Source organism: Ptychodera flava, chromosome 10, assembly GCF_041260155.1.
Source record: "Ptychodera flava strain L36383 chromosome 10, AS_Pfla_20210202, whole genome shotgun sequence".
Taxonomy (NCBI): Eukaryota; Metazoa; Hemichordata; class Enteropneusta; family Ptychoderidae; genus Ptychodera; species Ptychodera flava.
This window is the reverse complement of record NC_091937.1, coordinates 7,284,590-7,294,773: the sequence shown is the minus strand read 5'-3', so window position 1 is coordinate 7,294,773 and position 10,184 is coordinate 7,284,590.

Genomic DNA, 10,184 nt, shown 5'->3' with positions numbered 1-10,184 from the left:
ATATGTATTTCGATGCAGATCAATTTTCATCACAATCCAAAATGTCTCAGGTTGCCTACTCTTATGTAATCGTGTCGTTTACGTACGGATTAATTTGCGTATTGATAATTTTGACACGATTCGCAATAATTTGGAAATGGACAACCCTTACAACCTATATCAAATTTAAAGACAGCCCATTGCGTAATTTCTGAGAAGGCGGCATTTTCGAGCAAAAACCGCCAAAATTTATCACTCTGAGCTATGTATTGTTTTTATTTATTTATTTTAATAAGGCTTTTATCATTATAAAGTCATCTATAAATGGCAACAGAGAAATTAATAGACGATAAAAGATAACAAAATGATAGTAGGAAATATATATCCAATACCTACACTAGAAAGAGTCTAAAACGCTCGTAATATAAAAAAATTTAGATCTCTTAATTCTATTGATGAAATTCAAGATACATTGACGCATTGAGTCAACATAACATGAAAGAAAGATAAAACAGAATGTACAACAAAAATATACTTGTACTACATTGCCATGACAAATTAAAAAGTTTTTGAAAAAAACTCATAAGTTACGCGGACATTATCACATGAACATTTTATAACAGTAAAAACGTGATACGAACGTGATGCAAAAAATAAATTTTTTATAATCTAAGCTTCACTTTGGGTAGAAAAATGCGAAAAATTTGAGATAGAAAGTTATTAGGAGTATACAACACCATCGTTACCAATGAAGCTAGATATAAAAACACCAATATATTTGTATTTTATATCAACAAAAGAAAGCTTCAGCACAATGATGTGGATCTAGGACATGTTTAGAATTTTAAAACTTCTCGGCACTAAAATTGTCATGTTGAACATCATTAACCTCACAGATGTAAATGAGCTTTCACAAGACTTTATCGGATGGACTCAATATTATTCAATCACTGACATAGCAAATAAATTATACCACTGAGCAGGTAACAACATAAACGTGGTGACCATTTGAAACACTAAAAAGCAGGTGAAACTGCAAACTCCCATTTGACGCTTTCAGGAAGCTAATATCGAGATGCCTTTGCTCAAGTTTTGTACGAGTAATTGTCTTTTGGTATAGATTTTAACAAGCATGCATCAGCCAGTTCAAAGTGTAACGATTCTGTTTCCCTTACGAGAAGAACGAAATCATGCTACGGGTAAAACAATCACATTACGGTAAATAATGGTTTATTGCTTTTCTAGGTCAAATTACATTTCAAAGCGCACGTGAAGACAAATTACAAAAAGAATTGTTACAGATGACCAAGATCTATACTCGTATATAGAGCTGCGTCATATCATAATAATTTTTTCCAAAAGAAATCAAACAAAGAGCAAGGATAAGCCTCATTTCGTCTTCCCTTCACTTCTGCAGCTTAAGGATTTATCCCATGTGAATATTCTCCAAAACATGTGATGGCGTTTTTATGCGTCCGTGTGTAACATTGAATTTGCTGCCGAAAACTCATGTATCGTGCGTGTTCTGCTTCATTCGCTTATGTTGGTTTTGAAAGTTCGTCAATTGGTAAAATGGGGTGATTAGTACTTGTTGAATAAAAAATTCCAAGTGAACGCAGTTGTGCGTATCGCAAGCTTATCCAGTGTTTTCATTTTATGTGATGCTAGGCGCAAACATGACCTCAAATGACTGACAATTGTTGGGGCGACAACGAACAATCTTTTGATATGTAAATTGGTAGGCGTCCTTGTTGACCCATGTAAAGAATAGTGATTCTTTAAAGCGCCGAGAGTCTTCATCCCTGCTTCTCGTTGACATTGAGTATTATACATAATGTTAGTCTTTTGTAAAACAGTTCTTTTTTAAAAGTTGTGTCCAGTTGATCAATTTGTTCAGAGATTAAACTGACAAAGACCTGTCCCTTTAACTGCACAGTTTACGTGGTTGAAAGGCGCGACCTTCCATCACGTGACTGATCAAACCATTTTTGCTCTTTCTCATTGTGAGCGTCTACTGATAAACACTACTCCGGTGTTTGGGTTCATATCGTTTTGGACAACTTAAGATACATTTGACATTTAAACTAAGATACATCTGACATTTAAACTCATTGCAATGGTCCAATTTAAAGTTGAACAGACGTTTACGGTGTTGTACGTCGTGATACAATTGAAAGACTTTATCTTTTACTCATACTTATCGAAGAAGTTCTTCAACCCAACTACCCTTTGAAATTAAGAATAAAATCAGAATTCACTATGCAAAATTTGGTATTAAAGAATCAATTACCAAATCTTTTCCTTCACTTGAACTTCGAAATGGTCGCCACCTCTGCGTTTACTCAAGGGGTAAAAATAAACTAAATTTTCGATTTCAAAATAAAATAGACTGCGGTAAGTTTATTCACTCCAAGAGCTTCAAAATGAGCCCCTTCAAGAAGTAGACCAAGACAGTATTCAAAAGGTTTGAGATGTCTAATATCTGCACATCCGGGTACATTCTACCTTATCAAAGTTTAATCTTAATATATTCCAATGAATATCTTTTGAAACCCCAAATCCACCAAAGTGCCCGATCAACCCTATGTATCCATATAGTTTACGTCAGCATTAATTTAATTTTTAATATTTTAGAATGAATTTGATAAAGTCTGAACAGTGCGGTTCTTTGGGACCGACAATATAGATTCCAAGAAACTTTGGGGAATTATTGCTGAGGTAGTGAGTTTACGAGCGAAAAGTAGCCGCAAATAATTCTAAGGGGCAACACTCCTCGTTGTTCGAACAGTCCCACATTGAGTTCATCCCTGAAACCGAACAGGACAAAATATACTGAAACACACTGATTTCGTGGTGATTTGAGCGATGGCTGGCATTCGTGAAGATATATATTACACAGAATACCATCGTAATCGATTTCGTCATCACTTTGTCGTTTCACTGGCCCAAAGCGATAGATCTGAAGTCACCCAGAATATATAGGCCCTTTCCCGTTCAGTAGAATTTAAGATTGGTGTTCAAAACAACAACGCGAATATAACAACAGAGATTATCATGAGAATAAATAAAGCAGACACCCGTCACAAGAAATCAGTTTATTGGGCCGTAACAGCATGTGGGCTGGACCATGGGCCGTTCTCAACGCTCTGCAACATGGGATCTTCGCTGTTTGCGTGGCGAATAAACTTGAAGGACGGTGATGTTTTGTTTAGTTGTAGTTCTTTATACCTGTTACAATATTGATGTTGTTGTGATAAAATTTACAAGAACACTGTAAATTTGTTTGTTTGACACCACATACGCAAACTACCACCGTGACTTTCCTGAATTTACAGAAAAGTTTGATTTGGCATTGACCGGAAAAACAAAACTAAAAGACTAAGCTGAAGAACTCGAACTTGAAGAATGCGAAGTATCTGATTGACTCGGCTGTAGAAACACTTTTATTCAAAATTTTGACGGAAACGATATAATATCGTATAGTAATCATAAACCAAGCGAACAGAATCAAAAAATAATTTAAAAATCCACTTTCTTTATCAGATATCACCGCCAGTTATAGAGATATCCGTACTCCAGAGTTAAATGTACGTCAAGAAGTGTATGGACCATACAGGTTACATAACAAAACAATTAGATCTTTCATTAACGTTCTGAGTATCATGTTTATCTGTTATCGATTCGTGCCATGACATAATAAACTCCATTCGCTGCAGAGAATTTTGAATCGTGAAAAAAAATCAAGGTGATTTGGCACTGAGGGCGCTTTTTGAAAAGGTACTAAACTCACCTTTATCGTCCGTGTAATGAATACATAAATCGCACTGAACCGTTCATACCTGATTCACATTCAAATCTTTACTTCAACAATACTAAGTACGAACTCTGACTCATTACCACGGCATTTTGAAAAGCAGACTGCGGGACTTGTATTCGAAAAATGCGAACATTCCGCCTGCCGGTCACCCTGTGCAATCGTGTATGAACTGTGAGAGGACAAATACGGCGATACAGTCATCAGCACTTGACGAAAACGACGGAATCATCGTGGACGTAGGTACCGATAGCTATTTTTTCTTTTGTCTAATTCAACCTTGAAACGATCACAGCTTCTTTCAGCTCTTGAACTTGGTCCAAAGAAAGAGTCAAAGGAGTGGCAAGTCCGTGACGAAGCTACATAGAACGATGAGCTAATTTTTCATAGTCCGCCGACGATTAAATTGCACCATGTAGCCTACGGCATCTAGACATAGATACTCTTGTCTACCAATCGCTTCAGTTGTAGCAAGACATTATTATGTGACCGTGAAATTTCTGGTTTTTGGTTTTTGACAAATAAACTGCCATGTCTAGGCGTTACGCGCAATACAAGCTCACAGCGTCACATTTCATACATGGTACCAGCTGTAGCACTGCTTTCAAGGACAGTTACAAAGGTTATAGACTGTTGTGGAATGCCATCACTCCGAATAGTGCAATGTAACGCTGCTTTCACTTTATGGACCTTTGTTGTATATATCTGAGTAGCTCTCACTCACACACTCTCTCTCTGATGTACACACGGTAAAACAATAGCACATCAAAGCGAGTAATAGTGTGAATATTACCTGGCTAAATCTTTGATAAATTACGAATGATCAGCAGCATTTTGGGTGTCTACTGATGTTGCGATACTTACACGAAACGCTCCACCACAGTAGCCTGTATGTTTTGCCATAATATTAATCGACCAGACGAAAGAGCCATGTGTGCATTGAATAAACGCATTGGGCTGTAGATTATGTTGAAACATATGTTAAACCCTGGGCGTAATTGCACCTCATATTTTTAAATTAAATTTTAAATTTCGAAATCAATTTTGAAACCACTCTACTCTAATCATGAACATTAGTACCAATAATTGAGTGTACATAATGCACAGATTTACCTATTTTTAAATTGGAGAAAAAATTATTCATAGGGTTTCACCATAGACTGCCATGTATAGTGAATCAACATTTCGGTGAAATTCCAAAATCAAATTTCTTGCACACACATGGACTTGTAACCACTCTAGTCTAATCAAGAACATAAATATCAATAATCAAGCATACATAAATACACAGATTTGCCAAGTTTTGTATTTAAAAAAAATTATTCATAGTTTCTTCATAGACTACAATGTATAATGGATCCACATTTCATGTGAAATTCCAAAAACAAAGTTATTGTACACAGATGCACGTGTTACCACCCTCTTCTAATCAAACACAATTATGTCAATTATTCAGGGTCTATATATGCACAAATAGTGCATATTTTTAATTCTGAAAATTTTTTTTACAGTTTTGTCATAGACTCCCATGTATAGTGGATCAACATTTTATGCGAAATTCCAAAAACAAAGTTATTGTACACAGATGCACATTTTACCACCCTCTTCTAATCAAGCACAATTATGTCAATTATTCAGGGTCCATATATGCACAAATAGTGCAAATTTTTAATTCTGAAATTTTTTGACAGTTTTGTCATAGACTCCCATGTATAGTTTTGTCATAGACTCCCATGTATAGTGGATCAACATTTTGACAGAAATTCCAAAATCAAATATCTTGTTCACATGTGCACTTGTAAACAACCCATGCTAATCAAGTATATCTATATCAGTGATTGAACATCTGTATATGAACAGATACAGCTAGTTTTATACTGGAAAATACATGTTCGTAGTTTCTTATAGTCGACTACATGTATAGTGAATCAACATTATCGATAAAATCTAAAAATTACATTTTTTGTACAGGCATGCACTTTTTACCTGCCACTTCAAGCAAAGTACATTTACATGAATAACACACATATGATTTGATATTTTTGGACAACGCGTTATATCGGCCACATTTTGCCTTTCTTTCGGGGGGGCGACTTAAAAAGTATAGCAAGTCATAAGGGGGTCTTTAACACATTGCGGGTTTTTTTGGGGGGTATTGAGTAACAGGGGAGGGTCACTTATTTTCAAGCATGGATAAGGGGGAGGGTCACTAATTTTTGTGCATGAACTTTTGAAGGGTCACTATTTTTTACGCAGCAGTTTTTCGAAAAACACCGGCCCACCCCCCCCCTGTAATTTATGTCCAGTCCCTTATACAATCGTTCTCCGTGTTTTGTACTCCTGGTGCGGCCGCACAATTAGGGTTAGGGATTATTGTAGAAATTTAAAAAGTGGGACAAACGACTGGTAAACATCGACAGTTTGACAGATCTCTTGGATTCTCGAAGTTAAGATGATCTCATACGTACACCTACATGGAAATTTTACAAACAAATCATGCTTTGAAGAGAATGTGGGTTGTCAAAGTAGAACTGCCTCGTTAAAGAAATCTACTGTTCAGGTCAACAAAAGATTGTGAAAGGAAGGCCGAGCAGTCACCAGAGGTCACGACTGTACAGGTATTGTGCTAGAGGGCGTAACCAGGGCACGGCCCACAGTACCTATTGAATTCCTTACTTTCGAACAATACGACATGCACTGATCGTATCGACGACGTTTTATTATCGTTAATTTTATTGCATGAGCAAACGTTTTTATTTGTTTGGGCATCAATTATGATTGGTTCCATTTAAATAAAATTTTGATTATCGTACTCCGACACGACCAATTATCTACATTTGTAACACTAAGCATGCTCCGTAACGTCATGCCTGACACCTTTGTATGTTTTTTACACATGCCACACTTTTCCACAGTTAGGAATGAAACAATCTACAAACTACAATTTTACATCAGTCACCCCAGCTTGTTATATCTGCATAGTTTTGATGTAGCATCATACGATTGACCAACAGTTTTACTTTCTGTGTCAGGTGAATGAACTTTCAGTAGGTAATCAGGTGAAATAGCTTGCGTAGAAAACTAAACTCATCAGAGGCCCAGTGTCTTGGTAGCAAGTTCAAAAGTGTCTAAAATGCTAAGTGCATCAGTATGTCTTAGAGAAGAAAAGCTATTTTTCTGACGAACACAAAAATATCGCAGCAATGGACGATAGTTGTTCGGTTTCCGCACAATCTAAAAGCAGCTGTGCTTTTCATAGTCCTGTAGAAAGCGAAATATATTTCACTCTTGTTTGCATTAGTCATGTGTTCCAGCCTTTCAGTTACTCAGAACCACAATTGACAGATGACCATTGTTCAATTTATCGAAACTATTCGGTTGTCAAAACCGGTATGACTTCAAACCCATGCACCAACGCCTGAGAGTGTGCAGCGTGGGAGAATTTCTCACATGAGGTCCGGGAATCCAGTTCAGCCGGACTTTCGAATGAAGCGAGGTCGTCGTCACTCACAATGGTTACCATGGTGATGACTTCGTCAAGACAACGTCCCGGCATTAGCATTGCAAATCCTGCTGATATTCAACAGGAAAAAAACAGACGAAAAACTTACATTCTTATTTCATATATTTTTCATTCAAAAATTAGCTGTATTTGAATGTTACTGCAAGTGTCGGTAAAAGCAAGACCTAACCCCTGTAGCTGTGGTTTTCAAAAAGTTAAAAGTGATATTCGTACGTTAAGTCAGTGAAATGTTCTTGGAACGGTCTGGAAATTTTGCATTCGTTTCTTAACACGTCGGTATATAGGTAACATTATGTATGCTGATAAATGTGTATTTGATAGATCAATATACATGAGCCCACCTGTTGATTTTGTAAATTTCTTATTAACCAATTTTTGAAAAGTTCGTTCATAACCAACAGTCATGATTTTGGAAAATATCTTTCTTGACATTTTTACGGCCAAGTGTCAACATTCTCTAGGTGGATGTATGTGAGTGAAAACTCGATAATAATAGTGCTATTCCTGGCTTTTCTCTTACTTGATGATCCCTCTTTCAATAGATCGGGAAATGTCGTTGCGCAGTCTGGTCATAAAAATTGTAAAATAGACCACATAGTTACTTCAAAATCACGCTTTCATCTTTGTTCTCTCTGAAAACCAAACAATGCTTGTCAATAAAGTCAAGTGACATCACCTAGTCTAATATACCTGTTAGACTGACTGCTTATATGAATACCTTTGTAGAAACAAATATATCGCAAAACAGGTCAGAAGTCATGTATTTTAAAATTGTTTTGATGTATTTCAGAAGTGTGCTTTCCAGAATATATAAGAAAGAAGAAAAGGTTGTCACAGTGGCGAGAAAATGCGAGAAGCGGGCATGACGACAATTTCTGTTGTTCTTCTTGTGCTGTGCATCACGGTGATAGGGTGCACCGCAACCAATCAAAACTTGTGTGACGATACTGCGACCCCCAACTGTTACGCAAATTACTCGAATCAGGGACTGAGAGCGTTCCCCGCTGACGTGCCACGGGAGACAAAAATTCTGTGAGTATACAACTTGTCTTCATTTCTCTCAGTCCACTATTACATAGCTGTATCAGTACTAGTAGTTTCTGCTGCTGTTTTCTTGAATGGTGATCGAAAACTGATGCGAGGAGAGAGGGTGAAGATACTGGCAGTTTCAAACTTGACCTTTACCAGGCACTCGATTCATTAGTTTGATGTCATTTCTATCATAGAGCTGTTCAAAGCGAAGGGGTCATCTTTACGTTGATTTTCAAACTGCTAGCTAGGATTTGAAATGTACATAAATGTCATTAACAGATGGCTACCTCGTCGGATGACTCCATGGAATTTATGTGCCAACATTTGAATCGTATATGTCTACGGTCTTTGCTGTGATTATTACAGGTGGACTGTCAATTTTGTCAATTTATTGTTCTTGGAGAAGTTAATGTGTTTAGAGAAGAGATTCATATATTCGAGAGACCAATATTTTATGTTATGCGATGTGTTTTCTATTTATTTTCTAAGTATTTCAAATTTTCCAACACAATGATACCACATGATATGCTTAAACAGCAATTTCACAATTTCGATTCGGGAATGTTTATTATGCGTGCTATTCAAAGGATAACGATGCCATTATCCGACAGTGTCAGACGTGTCCCTGGTCTTGAACATTTTTTTTAAATCTTCCAGATATTTTATGAAGGAAACAGTGAAAGTGGTTCAATATGTCTGGCATTATTTAGCTAAGAAAAGATTGAATATTTTTCTAACTTCTTGATCTTACGATCCATTGATGACATGTGCTTTCACTTTCGTTCCTTCCACGGATTTAAAACGTTTATGAACCTTTCGTTTTTCTAGTAGATACTATTTTAATTGGGGTTTCTCGAATGGTTACAGAGTTCCCGGTGTATTTCACGTGATTTGTATCACTAAATAGCCTAATCAACTTTTAGCTTGCCAAAGATGTCTGTTCTGAAAGTGCCCTACCTCAGGACAGCTACTACGTTACGCCGACCTAACCAAGCCGGAGAGACCGGACGATGCCCTGAAAGAGAAAGTAATAGAAATAGGAAATGATATTTACTATGGTGTGCGACGGGACTTTAAAGGAATTCGCCAACAGTTCTCGCATTCCTTTACTTGGAACAACGATCGTTGTATCTTTCGAGTGATCACCAAACTAACTGGCATGTTTGGTAGAAGCAATATATGGCATTATATGTACAAGTGATATGATTGTACATTCAATAATTAGTTGCATGTAATTAAGGTTATCTAAAAACGTAAATACTATAATGTAATAGAATCTACAATAGACTGGAATTGCACACTGTTGCAAAATGTCAGCTTTGCTTCCACAGTATTTCTTTGTTTCTTCTTCAACAAAAATGGAGCAGTAACATATGATTAATGTGTTTCCCATACAGAAACTTGGAGGGCAATGACCTCAGAAACCTGTATATGGACGACATCTTGCCACTAACCCATACCAGAGAATTGTGAGTATTGGCATTCCGGAACCATAATAGAGGACAGTTCATATTTTAAAGTCTCGGTACTGCAACTTCTGTTCACAATTTGCTGATATCTTACGAACGTAGTTACCGAATGTCGGTGTTATGCTTTCATGATCAGGTAATTTGCCTTTCCTTATAAGGCCAGAGTATGTAAATTTAGTAAGTTGTGGTAGTCTTCTGGCCCCTCCAACTTCACATATGTCCAGGTAATCGACATGTACGATATCTCGACAGGAAACTCGGAGGCAATCCATTGAACTGCAATTGCGCTATGAGATGGTTGTACTACGCCGCCACAAATCAATACCAATTATTTGAAAACCTCGTTATATCCGGAGCTGTTTGTCAA